The following is a 14,546-nucleotide window of genomic DNA, read 5'->3' on the forward strand; positions in this document are numbered from 1 at the left end:
CACCAGCTACATATGGCCTCCTAGTAGAATGAAGAACAGCAATGAGATAATCTAATAAGCATTCTTTTACTATTGGAAACAGAGACATAAATTGAGCTATTGTTCTGAGTCTACCTGTTACCTTGCAGTCAATGAGCACCAACTATGGGAAGGGGACTGGGCTGAGTTTGGGACCACATACCTCCTATCTGCCCCTTTTCCTTCCCATGCCACAACCATGGGTCAGACCCTCATTAATTCTCAGCGTGATTCTGAAAACCATTTCCTAATAGATCTCTCTCCTTCCAAACCAGTTTTCACACTACTGTAGGACTGATTTTTCTTAAATATAACTTTGATCATTTCGTTTCTCTCATCAAAAGCCTTCAGTGGCTCTCTGCATACCCAATTCAGCCCAAGGTTCTCGATCTAGCACATAAACCCTTTATAAAATGGCTTTTGTCTCCCCACTACCCACTCTAGTCCCACCTCTGGACAAAGTCAGCAATTCTTTATAAACTCTAAGGGAAGCAAGTGTGAAATGTTACATATTTCATACACATTGCACAACTGAATAGTTCTCACTAGACACCACCATCCAAAGAACATAGCTACCATCCGGGTGGAGCTAGTGATCTCTGATGCTTGCATGTGAGGACATGGTGGTCACAGCAGTCATGCCCAGCTTTTCTTCTCTCTCTCCTGCCCTTCTGCTAGCCCATGGACTACTTGAGCCATAACTTTCCCCTTGCTGACTGTGAGAGTACTATTTTCTTTTGTCAATAACATCTCCATATGACATGAGGAGATAACCTGCTACTTCTGATTAGCATTTCATGCAACTTTGTGCCTTAAATGTGCAGGAAAGAGGAACATCAAATTCCTAATAGGTGGGGTTCTACACAAGAGGGCTGGGAACTGAGCATACAGATGATGGGTACAGCTCATGTGATGTGCATGGCACAATCACTAGCACCTCTCCTGAGATGAGGAATGAGACAATTATGTCTGCAATTCCCACTTCTGTTCAACACTGAATTGGAGGTCCAGGCTAGTGCAAAAAGGCAAAAACAAAGAGTTTATAAGAATTGAGAGGAAGAAATAAAGCTCTTTATTCACAAATGAAATGACTATGGTTGAATAACCTACTTATACACTCTTTGTAATGGATTGAATTATGTCCCCCCAAAACTCCCTGAAACTTTAATTTTGTCCCCTAAGTTTTCTGTATTAGAAACTTACCCCCACTGTGACTGCTAAGAGGGTGGGAAGTCCTATTACAGTAATTGAAAGGGGGAGCCTTGAAGAGGTGATTGGCTTGTAGGACCATGCAGTAGTGAATGGATTAAAAAGGGTGGACAGGGGTGTGGTTCTAGGGCTTTAAAAGAAGAGGAGAGTCTGCCTTTCTCTTTCTCTCTCTCTCTCTCTCTGCTTCCACCATCTTGCAATGTGAGACCCCTGGATCACTGTTGCCACCACCAGATGGATTTTGGACTTCCCAGCCTTGGAAACTATAAGCAATAAATTTCATTTTCTTTGTAAATTACTCAGTCTCAGATATTCTGTCATAGCAACACAAAACAGACTAATACAGAAAATTGGTACCAAGGAGTGGGGTGTTGCTATAGAGATACATGAAAATGTGGAAGCAGCTTTGGATCTGGGTAGTGGGCAAAGATTGGAGGAGTTTGAAGGTCTCAGAAGAAGACAAAAAGACAAGGGGAAGTTTGAAATGTCTTAGAGACTGGTTATGTGGTGGTGAGCAGAATGCTGATAGAAATGGACTGTAAAGACCATTCTAAGGAGGTCTCAGATAGAAATAGAAGGAGTTTATTGGAAACTGGGGCAAAGATCACCCTTGCTGTGAACTAGCAAGGAACTTGGCTACATTCTGTCCATGCCCTAGGACTTTGTGGAAGTTGGAACTTAAGAGCTGTGAACCAGAGTACTTGGCAGACAAAATTTCTAAGCTGCAAAGCATTATGGAAGCTTCATGGCTACTTGAAATAGCCTATGCTGAGTTATGGCAGCAAAAGCATAACATAAAGGCAGAATTTAAAAGGGAAGCAGAGCATAAAGATTTGGAAATTTTGCAGTCTGGCCATGAGGTAGAGAAGCAGAAAATATTTTCAGAAGGAAAATTCAATGGTACTAAGAAGATTAACACAAAAGTATGGGATTATCAAGATAAGGGGAAATGGGCCCTGAAGGCATTGCAGAAACCTCTGGGGCCAACCTTTCCATTTCAAGGCAAAAGGCCTAAGGAGACAAAATGGTCTTGGGGAACAGGCCTGAGGCACCTTCCATGTGCTTGCTGCCCAGGGCTACCTCAGGAAGCTGCTTCTAGCACCAACACCCCAGCTACTTTGGCTGCTCCAGCTGAGGCTAAATTGGCCCCAGGTGTCACTGGACCTGCCGCTTTGGAAAATACAAGCCAGAAGTCTTGGCAGCATCCACGTGCTGTTAGACCTGCAGGCTCACAGAATGCCAGAGCTCTGAAGGCTTGGGAGCCTCCACCCGGATTTCTAAGGATGTATGGAAAAGTCTGGGGACCCAGGCAGAGATCTGTCACAGGGGCAGATTGACCACATAGAGCCTTCACTAGAGCAATGTCGAGTAGAAATGTGGGGTCAGAGTTGCAGCAGAGAAACCCCATCAGCGCCACACCTAGTGGAGCTGTGAGAGCGGGACCGCCATGTAGACTCCAGACTTGTGGAGCTACCAGACTGGAACCCTAGCCTGGGAGAGGTGAAGTGTGGCCTATGACCAGGAAAGCCATAGAAGCAGAGCTGACCATGGACTTGGGAACCCAAAGTCCACACCAGGGTGCAGAGGAGGTCAAAATGGAGTCAAGGTACCTGATTCTCCAGCCTTGAGATTTAATGCCTGCCCTACTGGGTTTCAGACTTGTTTGGGACCTGTTACACCTTTCTTTTGGCCTATTTCTCCCTTTTGGAATGGGAATATGTACCCTACATTTGTCCCACCATTGTATCTTCATAGTAGATAACTTGCTTTGATTTCACAGACAGGACTTTGAACTTCGGATTTTTGAGTTGAAACAAGTTAAGACTATGGGGATTAAATGAATGTATTTGCATGTGAAAAGACATGAGTTTTGGGGGGCCCAGGGTGGAATGTAGTTGATTGAATTATGTCCCCCCAAAACTCCCTGAAACTTGAATTTTGTCCCCCAAGTTTTCTGTATTAGAAACTTAGCCCCCACTGTGACTGTTAAGAGGGTGGGAAATCCTATTATGGTAATTGAAAGGTGGAGCCTTGAAGAGGTGATTTGATTGTAGGACCATGCAGTAGCGAATGGATTAAAAACGGTGGACAGGGTGTGGTTCTGAGGGCTTTAAAAGAAGAGGAGAATCTGTCTTTCTCTTTCTCTTTCTCTCTCTCTCTGTTTCTACCATCTTGCAATGTGAGACCCCTGGGTCACTGTTGCCACCACCAGATGGATTTTGGACTTCCCAGCCTTGGAAACTGTAAGCAATAAATTTCATTTTCTTTATAAATTACTCAGTCTCAGACATTCTGTCATAGCAACACAAAACAGACTAATATACTCTTAGAATTAAAATGATAGCCAAGTCACTAGACACTAGGGCAATATACAAAAATCAATTATATATTGGCTAAAACAATTACAAATAAAATTTTTTAAATACCAATTACAACAGCATCAAAAAATTTAACATAAGGAATAATCTAACAAAATGTGAAGTCCCCTACATAGAAAATTATAAAACATTACTACTAAGACCTCAACAATGGAGAAATACATAATGGTTGTGGATTGAAGGACTCTGTGTTTTATATAGATCTTAATTCTCCTCAAAACTGATGTGTAGAGTCAATCAAAATCCCATCAGGTGAGGTATTTTTGTTGTTGTTTTGGGGGATGCATAGTGTGCATATTGTAGAAATTTTAAAAACTATGTATATCGACAAGCAACGGGTCAAAAATAGCCAAGACAATCTTGAAGAAGAAAGCTGAAGGATTCATACCACTAGAAATGTAAATTTATTATAAAGCTACAATATTTAAGACAGTGTTATTGGCACACCAATAACCCAAAACATCAGTGGGCCAAAGAGAACAGAAATAGATTCATGTGTATATGGACACCTGCATTATGACAATGGTGCCACCACAGTGTAGTGAAGAAAAAGGTGGTCTTCAGAGTCAAGTGAAGATCCATACAGAAAATACTAATTTTGATCTCTATACCCATATCAAACACTAAAATTAATTCAAGATGGATTGTAGATCTAAATATAAAAGGAAAAACAGTTAAGCTTCCAGAAGATAGCACAGGAGATATCTTCCAAAAGCTTGGAGGGCAGCAAAAATTTCCTCAGTAAGACATAAAAAGCATTACCATAGAGGAAATAATTGATGACTTGGAAGACAATTAAATTAGAAACTTATTTTCATCAAAGACAGCATTAAGAGAGAGAAAAGGCAAAAAGAGAAACAGAATGTGAGAAAAATATTCATAATACATACACCCAATAAAGGACTGATATTCAGAATGAAATAAATCAATAATAAAAATTTAAAAAATAAAAAATAAAATAAAAATAAAGTAAAACAGAAAAATGGAAAAAGACCTGAATAGGCCCTTTACAAGAATATATCCAGACAGGCAATTATCATATAAAATATAAAAAGAAGTTCATCCTCATCCCACCACCTTTCTTAGAGTCTGCCAGTGATTGGTCACTGCACATCCGTTATTCAGTTCACAGACAGGGAAGCAGATAGTTGTTCTGTCTCCTAGTCTCCCAATGAAAAATTCTCATGAAATTTTAGAAAAATGGATAATTGAAAAGAGAGTTGGACAACAAAGATGAAAATGCAAAAAGAAAATTACTAGTTACAATGCCAAAAGTAGAATTCTAATCCAATGTACAATGTAGTCATGAAAGAAATAGCTGACATGGGATTGTTGGCATGGTTGTCTTAGTCAGTTCAGGTTTCTATAACAGGATACCATAGACTGGGTGACTTATAAACAACAGAAATTTATTTCTCACAGCTCTGGAGGCTGAAGGTCTGACATCAGGGTGCCAGCATGGTCAGGGTCTGACGAGGGAGCTCTTCCAGATTGCCAACTTCTCTTTATAATCTCACATGGCAGAAAGAGAGTGAGAGAGCTCTACAGAGTCCCTCTTTTAGGGGCACTAATTTCACTCATGTGGTTTCCACCCTCAGGAGCTAATTATCTCCCAAAGGCCCCACCTCCTAATATAGGAGCTAGAATTTCAACATTTGAATTTTGGGAAGACGCAAACATTCAGTCCATTGCACATGGCCACCATTTTAGAGACTCAGAATATTCCACCAGATGAACTTTGTGAAGGTGAACTTATCAACATAAATGAAAGAAGTGGTTTTGATGAAAAGCATGAAGATGTCCCAGAGGAAGTGATGCCAGCAAACAAGTTCACATTAAAGAAACTTTCAGAGATATTTCATGACATTGAAAGCTCAGAAGTTAAAATGTTGGCAGCTGATCAAAACTTAGAAAGGAGTATGAAAGTATGCCAATTCATGGGAAAAAGTTCACTATTATAAATTATATAAGAAGACAAACAGTGTTGAAACTACTCTTACAAATTTTTAATCAAAAATAATATACTTTAATCCTTAATGTTTCTCATATATAGTAAATAGGTTTTTTTCATTTCCCCATATATTTATAATTGACAGTAAAACAGCATTTACTCTTTTGACAAAAAAATTTAAAAGTCGCTGAACAATTACAATTTTTCCTATTGATTATTAAGATTGCTGTACATGGTCTCAGCTTGCACAGCCATTTTTATAATCCCACACCTCTATTCAAAGCTACAACAGCCTGTACTCTGTTCTCTAGATACCATATTCCAATTAAATACTCACTGTGACCACAAGTTTAAAATATTTATGTATCTCCTAGCAGTATCTCTGCCACATAATATTGGCTCTATTTGTTTCTACCACTCTCTCTCCACTCAGTGACTTTGATCGTGATATTTCCTTACTCTATAGTTCTTTCCTCTTATAATTTTAAGTGCAGCTTCCTTCGTGAAGACATTTCCAGTTTTCCTGTTCACCAAATTGAGGTGATCCTCTCTCCTTTGAAACCTCTGCCTTCTACAGTAAAAAATACTCTTTTCCAATTAGCAACAATCACCTCTTACCAAACCTTTGTTGCAAAGTCATATGCATTTGGTTCTGTTTTTGCTTTGTTTTTTGTAGTGAATTGCATGTTTGAAATGGGGTATAGCTAAACAATAAGGTAAAATGGACAAAGGGAGGGAAAACTAAATTTTCTCTTTTGTTTTTAATAAATGTGGAAATCTTAAAGCAGTACTTTTCTAGAAAACAGTTAACTCACTGTGATGGTTTTTTATTTGAGTATTTATAGAATATATAGTACCTCTAAAGCATCTATGTTGAGAACAAAGTCTATGCGAGTTTTGCTCCTGGAGAAAAGACAACATTGTGCACTCTAAGTATTTGAGCAGTCACTCCAACGACCTCCCAATTGCTGTGTTCAATTGCACTTTTATACATTTTCCTTGAATAAATAATTGCTTGGCTCTGAAATTTCTTGAACCGGGAGCACTTTGTTTAAGACCTCATAAGACTTTTAATCAGGACAACTAAAAAGCAATTGATTTTCCCCTGGTTGGAGTATGTATTCAAAAGATTGTAAACAGTATCTACCATGCTGTCCCTTAAGAATGCATCCTTTTATTTTTACTTTGAAGGAAAAAAAAAATACACATAGGTCAATATTTGTTTTCTTTTTATAATAACCACATATAGTGTTTTCTGGGAGAGTAGTACAATATAGCTACTGATGTTTGAGTGGGATAGTTATCTGCTCGTGTTCACATTCTATGTGATTTACTTGAGATTAGTTTTGATATATGCTTGGGTCAATTTCTGTCCACATCACATACAACATACTGCATTACACCGCCAGTTGCCCTATATCCACTGCCACCCCATCTATGATGATGGGGCCGTGGTTGATTAGACCAGGAATGTGCCCCTACCTCAGTCCCAGCCAAAAAGAGTCCCTTCTCTTAGAAATTGAAAGGCCGTCCTTTTTGAGGTGCCTGGACTAGTGAGGTACAGGCTTAGAAATGTGGAAAGAAAATTCCCACTTGTTATGCAGAAAAAAGTGTTTAGAGAGAGGTAAAAATAACTTTCTCTCCTGGTTCCCACTCCTTTCTAATCCCAAGATCCTTCCCACTAGTGGGTTCCATTAGATGTTCCTGTATCTTTATAATGAATTCCCCTTGCCTTTTTAAGCAGACTAGAGTTGCTTTCTACTACTTGCTACTGTGGCTCATAACAAAAACAGAATATTCTAATATAGCTATTTGGATACTTCGTCTCTGACAGAAGAATAATGATGATGTTATTGTTTTAAATCTCAATAGCAGACTAGCAGAGTGAATGCCCTTTTAAAGTCAGAATCAACTAGTAATTAGTTTTACATACAAATATTTGCAAACTCTTCCTGAGAAGGCTTTGTTACCTGTCCTAAGCTTGCTATGTAGGTCTACGCTGTTAATTATTACACACAGATTGATCTGCTGCTCCACAAAAGCACATCAGCCTTTCACATAACAACCAAGCCTTTCAGACCTGTAAGTAACTCTGTACCTGAGTGGGGTATGTGGTCTCAAACACCCTAGTAGATCTTCTTTACGAGACACTCTCCTAAATGAATAACAATTTCAACATCTTAACAAAGTCTGTGTTGGTTTCTCTGATGCCACAAGATCCTTACTGGAGAAAATGTCTCTAATCTGACCACTAACCATAATGGTGTTGTTTGCTTCCTGTCTAATTTTATTTACCTTTAGAAATGTTTAGTTATTGATGTTTTTGAAACAATATTTTCTAAATGCACTCGATGTTCTCTTCCAGAGGATTTTTTTCTTCAGTTTCTAGTGGGTTTTTAATCCCATTCTCATCACTAAACAGTATACAGGAACAGAGCATGTAAACTAACTATAAATTTGGCAATCTGGGTAAATAGAACCTAAGGAGCCAGAAGAGAGACAATTTCCTAAGTTCAGCAGACAATCCAGCCCATTCTTTCCTGCCCTCTCCCCATATTATCTTTAATTTATTAAAAGTAACATGATTACACAATCAAGACCCAGAATAAAGAGTCATTTCTCCTTTACTGGAAATGCAAACAGTAGGATTTATTTCCAGTGTTTGTACTCATCTCTGAAAAAGTTCTGAAACTTTCAAAATCAGAGGAGATATTTTAAGAGGTATTTAGTCTCCAAATTTTTACTAGTCCCAACAATATAGTTCAATCTAATATCTCAAACAATCAACCAGTTAGCTAATCATTTGTTGAAGGCCTAGAGAACAATTAACAAAGTGATTAGTTTACTATTCTATCGCCAAGGTTAATAATTGCTTGCTTTTAATTACGATGTGTTCTGTTTCATTGTAAAGGCCTCTGTTCCCACTGTAAATTGAAATGTATTTGATTTTTATAAATATGTTTAAATTAAATAGAACATTTCATAGTGGGGATATGGGGTCAGGTAATCTTTTTCAAAACTAACATTTGATTTCAAGAAACAGGGCATAATTTAAACAAAAAATTATTCCCGCAAAAAGAGTGAAAGAACCAGAATTACTAAATATTGTTAAGTTATCTTTCTTACTAATATATATATATATATATATACACACACACATATATATATACACACACACAATCTACTATTTAATATTGAATGTCATTACCTATTCTCTTTATCAAAGTAATTATATTTTGAGTTTGTCTTTAATACTAACTACAACAGCATGCTAAAAATTTTGAATCAAAAAAAGTTTAATAAATGCAGGAATGAGTATATAAATTAAACTAAATTCAACTTAATTATCCCATATATATATAATCGAGTTTTAATCAAAGAATATTTAATATAGAAGAGTTAAAGTTATAAGAAAGCATAGAAATATAGAAATGATGAAAGCTGCTGAATGTGAATTATAAATTATCGAGTTATAAAAACTTTTATTTTAGATGCTTTGGAAAGCAGTCCAGAAGTTCCTCAAAAAGTTAAATGTAGAGTTACAATATGATTACACTTCTAGGTATAATTACACTTTTAGATATAATTACACTTCTAGGTATACATCCAAGAGAACTGAAAGCAGGTGTTCAAACATAACCTTGTACGTGAATGTTCACAGCAGCATTATTCATAGTAACGAAAATGTGGAAACAACCCAAATGTCTATCGGCTGAGAATAAATAAACAAAATGTGGTGTATTCATACAATGGAATATTATTCGAACGTAAAAAGGATGAAATACTGATATATGCCACAACATGGAGGAAAATGTTATGCTAAATAAAAGAAGTCATACACAAAAGACCACATATAGTATGATTCCATTTACATAAATTGTCCAGAATTGTCCTTAGAGATAGAAAATATATTAGTGTTTGCCAGGGACTAGAAAAAGGGGACAATGGAATTGGCTATTAATGGGTACAGGGTTTCTTTTCAGAAGAACATGTTCTAGAATTAGATAGTTATGATGGTTACAAAACTTTGTGAATATACTAAAAACCACTGAATTGTATACTTCTAAAGGGTGAATTTTATGGTATGTAAATTATATCTCAACTTAAAAATTATATCAGAAAAAAAATGTTACAGAAAAGGAAAATTAGATAGAACATAACCAATGCATGTGATAATAAATCACTTGATTCTCTTCATCATATTTCATCCCAGAAATGGCCTGAATGTAGTTAATAATTTGTGTATATAGAAGCATCCCCTCATAAATATCCATCATGTACAAATAACACCTTCAGGGTAGAGTGGGAGCCACATTATAAAGAACTGGGAGAAATCCAGAGAAAAAGAATGCCGTGTCAGGCTTCCATCAGGCACAGAAACTAGAGTGTTGTACTTCAGGCGCATCTTTGGAACTTTGGTTCCTAAATCATTAGAAGACTGCTAAAGCAGAAGAATGAATTCAGAACAGCTTGCAGAAAATGGACCAAAGCTTCCATCTAAATTTTGATGTTAGTTTAGTGCTAGCCACTGAGCTTAGTATCAGCAGTCATGACTTTTATGTGACTTTTTGTGTACCTTGTGTTAGTCCTAATGCCAGCCTTTCTCAAATGTTCTTTACCACAAACATTCAGGAGGAAAAAGAAAATGAATTTTCAGCCAGTGATGCAAGTGAACACAGTTGGGATTTTCACAGTAGCTGATAAAACATTTCACCTTTTCAGTACTGTGTCTTGATAATGCTGACCCTCATTTTGTGCCCTCCCTAGACAGAACCTTCTATTTCGACCAGTGCCTCAGAGTATGAGATCCTAATTCCTTACAGCACAAGTGTGATTTGTCGAAATTTATCTGTAGTCCCCGGCAATGTCAGTACGCCAAAATGGATGCATTTAGTATTAAGTACCTTACCAGCAATTTCCCTTTTGAGCATTGGAATGTGATAAAGGATTAGAGCTTTACTCTTTGGAGTGAAATGTAATACTGCATGGGCTGCAAGAAAATAGATTGGGGAGAACTTCTTGCGGTCATTTATCCCAGTAATTGACCAACAGAGAACAATAAAGCAGTATTCCTCAATACCAGTATCCTACTGGAAGCATCTTGCCCTTCCTCTTACACATTTTATAAATTGGAATGCTAGTAGGACAAACACACTTCTCCATTAAATGGATAAATTTGACCTCTTGAACATGAGCAACAGCAGCGTAGCACCTACAAACAACAATGAAGAGATCCATTTCCATTGCTTCTCAGAACTTGTGGGTCTCTTGAAGGGTGAAAATAATCTTTTCCCATTCCATCTTGAGGCAGTGATCAGATTGGCTCTAAAGCCAGTGCCTACATCCATCACATTCTGACAGAAAGTGATCTGTGTTATCTCTAGCTAACTTTCTTTCCAAGTAACTCCTAAACTTTATAAAATTAAATAATCTGATGAATACATGAGAAGGTTTCACCACAGAAATAATACTATGGCCAACAGAGAAGTGAGGATTTCACCAAAGACTGCCTGCATGTTAAAAAAACGCATGTAAAAATTTTTGCACATTTGCAGTAATTAAGGGATCCCATGCATCTGAAAAGCATAGTCTCATAACACATCCTTTTACATGAAAGATCATCTAACAGCCTCCTCATTTTTGACCTAGCTCAGTTGGAATAGTTATATGAAAGAGAAAAACATGCTTTCCCTAGGTAACAGTCTAGTAGGGTTTCCCACCTCAATTTCTCTTTTTCTCTGCTATCTCTGGCCTCTGTGTGCAATTTTTTTAAGCATTGCAAAATGTCAATACACAAACAAAGGAGACCAGAAGCAACCCCCTGCTATCACAGAATCTTGTTTTATAAACTAAGAAACACTGATATGTAATGAAACCTTATTCCCTTTTTTCCCTTGTCTTTGTAAATGATTTGCTTCCCCCTCCTCCTTCATGTATAAATAAACAGAAAAGTGTCTGTATATTTGGTGTTTTTTATCCTTTGGTCTTCATAATCAAGGGCTATTACAGCAATAGATCTTATCTGTGGAATGGCAGTCCCTCTGCACCTTTGGTTCAGGTTTTTGTTTATGCTTGGCTGCCGTTGTGGCTGTTCCTGATAGTTTTAGGTCAGCCATGACAGACTATGGGTGACACTAAATAAACAAGCTGGGAGTCTGGGACCAGCCAGGAAGGAGTGGTACTAGAGCTCACAGTTTGATTTTCCTTGATTAATCACTCCTTTTATTTAGAAGAACTTATTGTGTACAGTACCTGCTTGTCTGGCTAAGCAAATTACACCATCAACCAGCAAGGACTTAGAAATCCTCATAAACAAAGAGAAACAAGGAAGACAAGTACAGCTTACTCAACTGCAAAGTGAAGCTGCTGGCTTTAGGGGCATGATCAAGGCTGTTTATTTATTTTCTGAAATAGTGTATAGCTCTTTCTTCTGCTGCTTGTTATCCTGCTCTGACCTAAGTAACCTTGTCAAGCCACCTCCCAGGTTGCTCAAATGGCCACAACCAGCAGACTAATCATTTTGAATGATAAGAAGGGGCATGATTGTCTACTGATTAGTGTCTCAATATCCATCTTAGCTCCCCAAAAGCATTCTGCATGTGTATGTGTGTGCGTGTGCGTGCGTGTGTGATGGCTACTAGGTATAGAGAAGAGGCTGCTGAATGGGGCCACATTTTATATATTTTCTGTTCTGCAACTCAGTTCAGAATTATTCCGAGTTCCTACTGTATATCAAGTGCTACAGCACTCACTGTATAATCATCATTATCCATTAATTTCCTCAAATTGTGGTCATGAATTAAGCAAAAACTTGTGACTTGTATAGCTGGCTATAATCATTTGGGAAGAAAACAATGTAGTCCTCAAATTCTGCATAGTTTAAAAGCATGGCTACCAGAAATATTGAGATTCTTTCAGTTAAGATTCAGCAGGTTACCAAAAGGTCCTAGGAGTTGTCCATATAGCAAAAACAAAGGTAAGAATAGTAATGAAATTTAGAAAAGTACTCAGATAATTAGATCAGAAAACATAACTACCAAAAACTATAAACAGAGAATTCATGGACAAATATTAACAAGGAACTTCACCAGTAATCAAAGAGGGATCAATATTAACATTATTAAAATATTATTTTCACCTATCAAAAATGCAGCTCTTTAAAATTAAGAGTGATACTCTAATAGTGAGACTATGGTGATTTGGGTTTTCTTATACTCTTCTGCTGCCAGTGGGAAAATAAACTGATATATTTCTGGAAAGTTAGAAGAATCCCCATGACCACCACCATATTCTAAGGCAGTCCTTATCAAACTTTAAGTTGTATAAGAATCACCTGAGGATTTAAAAAAAAAAAAGCTCAGGTTCTGATTGAATAAGCCCAGATGAAGACTGAATCTTCATTTCCAACAAGCTTCAATACAATTGGGATGCTGCAGGTCCAAGAACGACACTTTAAATTGCAAAGTGTTAGAAGGATCCTCCATAGTTCCCCCAAAAGAGCTTGTGCTATGGAAGTGAGTGTGGAAGGCAGGCAATACCACACCAGCAGAAACAAGGGCAAGTGACATTGAGAGACAGGGATGACCCAAAGGTAAAGCCAACGCTTTAAAGCTAGAGGTGTCCTAAGATACTGGTAAATTCTGTTTGGATGTGTTATTTGGGAGGTTTCTATGGTGTAATCTTATAGATACGTGTAAAAGGCAGGGGAACATGCAGGTTTGGAGCTTCAGAGAAAGTTGAGAGTAGTGGCATCTCACTGAATCATATGAAACTGCCAATAGTTAATCACTTTTAACCTACAAAAATAGCCATTTCATGTAGTTCAACCTGTTAAATTTGAGGATCATCTCCATGGAGATGAACATGTGCAGGTATATGAGAGTAGCAAAACTAAGTGTAGACTAAGGTAGGAACTAAACTTTGGGAAATGCCTACGTTTAGGGGATGAGCAGAGAAAGCAAAATGAAGGAGACTATATTAGTTTGTTATGGCTGTCATTAATAAGTACTATAGATAGAGTCAATTACAACAGAAATTTATTTCCTCACTACTCTGGAGGCTACAGGTCTGAGATCGAGGTGTCAGCAGAGATGGTTTCTTCCAAGGCTTCTCTCCTTGGCTTGTAGATGGCCATCTTCTCCCTGGGTCTTCATCTCCTTTCTCTATATGTCTGTGTCCTGACTTCCTCTTCTTATAATGATACCAACAATATTGCATTACGGCCCACCCTGATAACCTTATTTTAACTTAATTTCCTATTTAAAGACCCTCTCTCCAAATATAGTCACATTCAGAGGTACTGAGGGTTAGGACTTCAACATATGAATTGGGGGAAACGCCAGGCAGCCCATAACAGAGACGAACAAAGAATTTTCAAAAAGGTAGGAAGAACCAGCACTGCACTCTCAGAGTCTTGAAGAAGCAGAGTCTCAGCACTGAGTCCCAGAAATAAGACTGCAATGTGAGGAGGATAGATGAGTTGTTGGAAGAGGCCACTGGACTTGGGATTGGAAGGTCTTTGCTGACATTTAGAAAAGTAGGTGGAGTAATAAATTCAGGGGTGCAACTCAGTCAGAATAGGAAGGGAAAGAAGTGAAGACACTGTAAAAAGATTAAAAAGGCTCATAGACCAAACAAGAAAAACATAAATGCATTGACTGTCCTTGGTCCAGCCCTGCTCTGAACCTAGCAACTCCATTTCTCTCCCATCGAGTCACTTTTTTACTTCCCCAGAAGGGAGCCCAAATTTCAATACCTTAAACAATGCATAGTCCCATGCCCTGGAACCATTTCTGGTACCTTTAAAGTAGAATATACAGTGAGAGTCATTTACAAATCTCCGCAGTCTGGTAGATGGAGTTTACTGAAGACCATTAACTTCAAAGAGATGAAAGAAAGTGGCTTTCTTTTGTCTTAAAGTTTATCTGGGAATGAGGGTCAACAGTGAGTCATTCAAGTGCCATTGCCAATTATGTGATTGTCGATCTGTT

This window comes from Cynocephalus volans, chromosome 3, assembly GCF_027409185.1.
Source record: "Cynocephalus volans isolate mCynVol1 chromosome 3, mCynVol1.pri, whole genome shotgun sequence".
Lineage (NCBI taxonomy): Eukaryota > Metazoa > Chordata > Mammalia > Dermoptera > Cynocephalidae > Cynocephalus > Cynocephalus volans.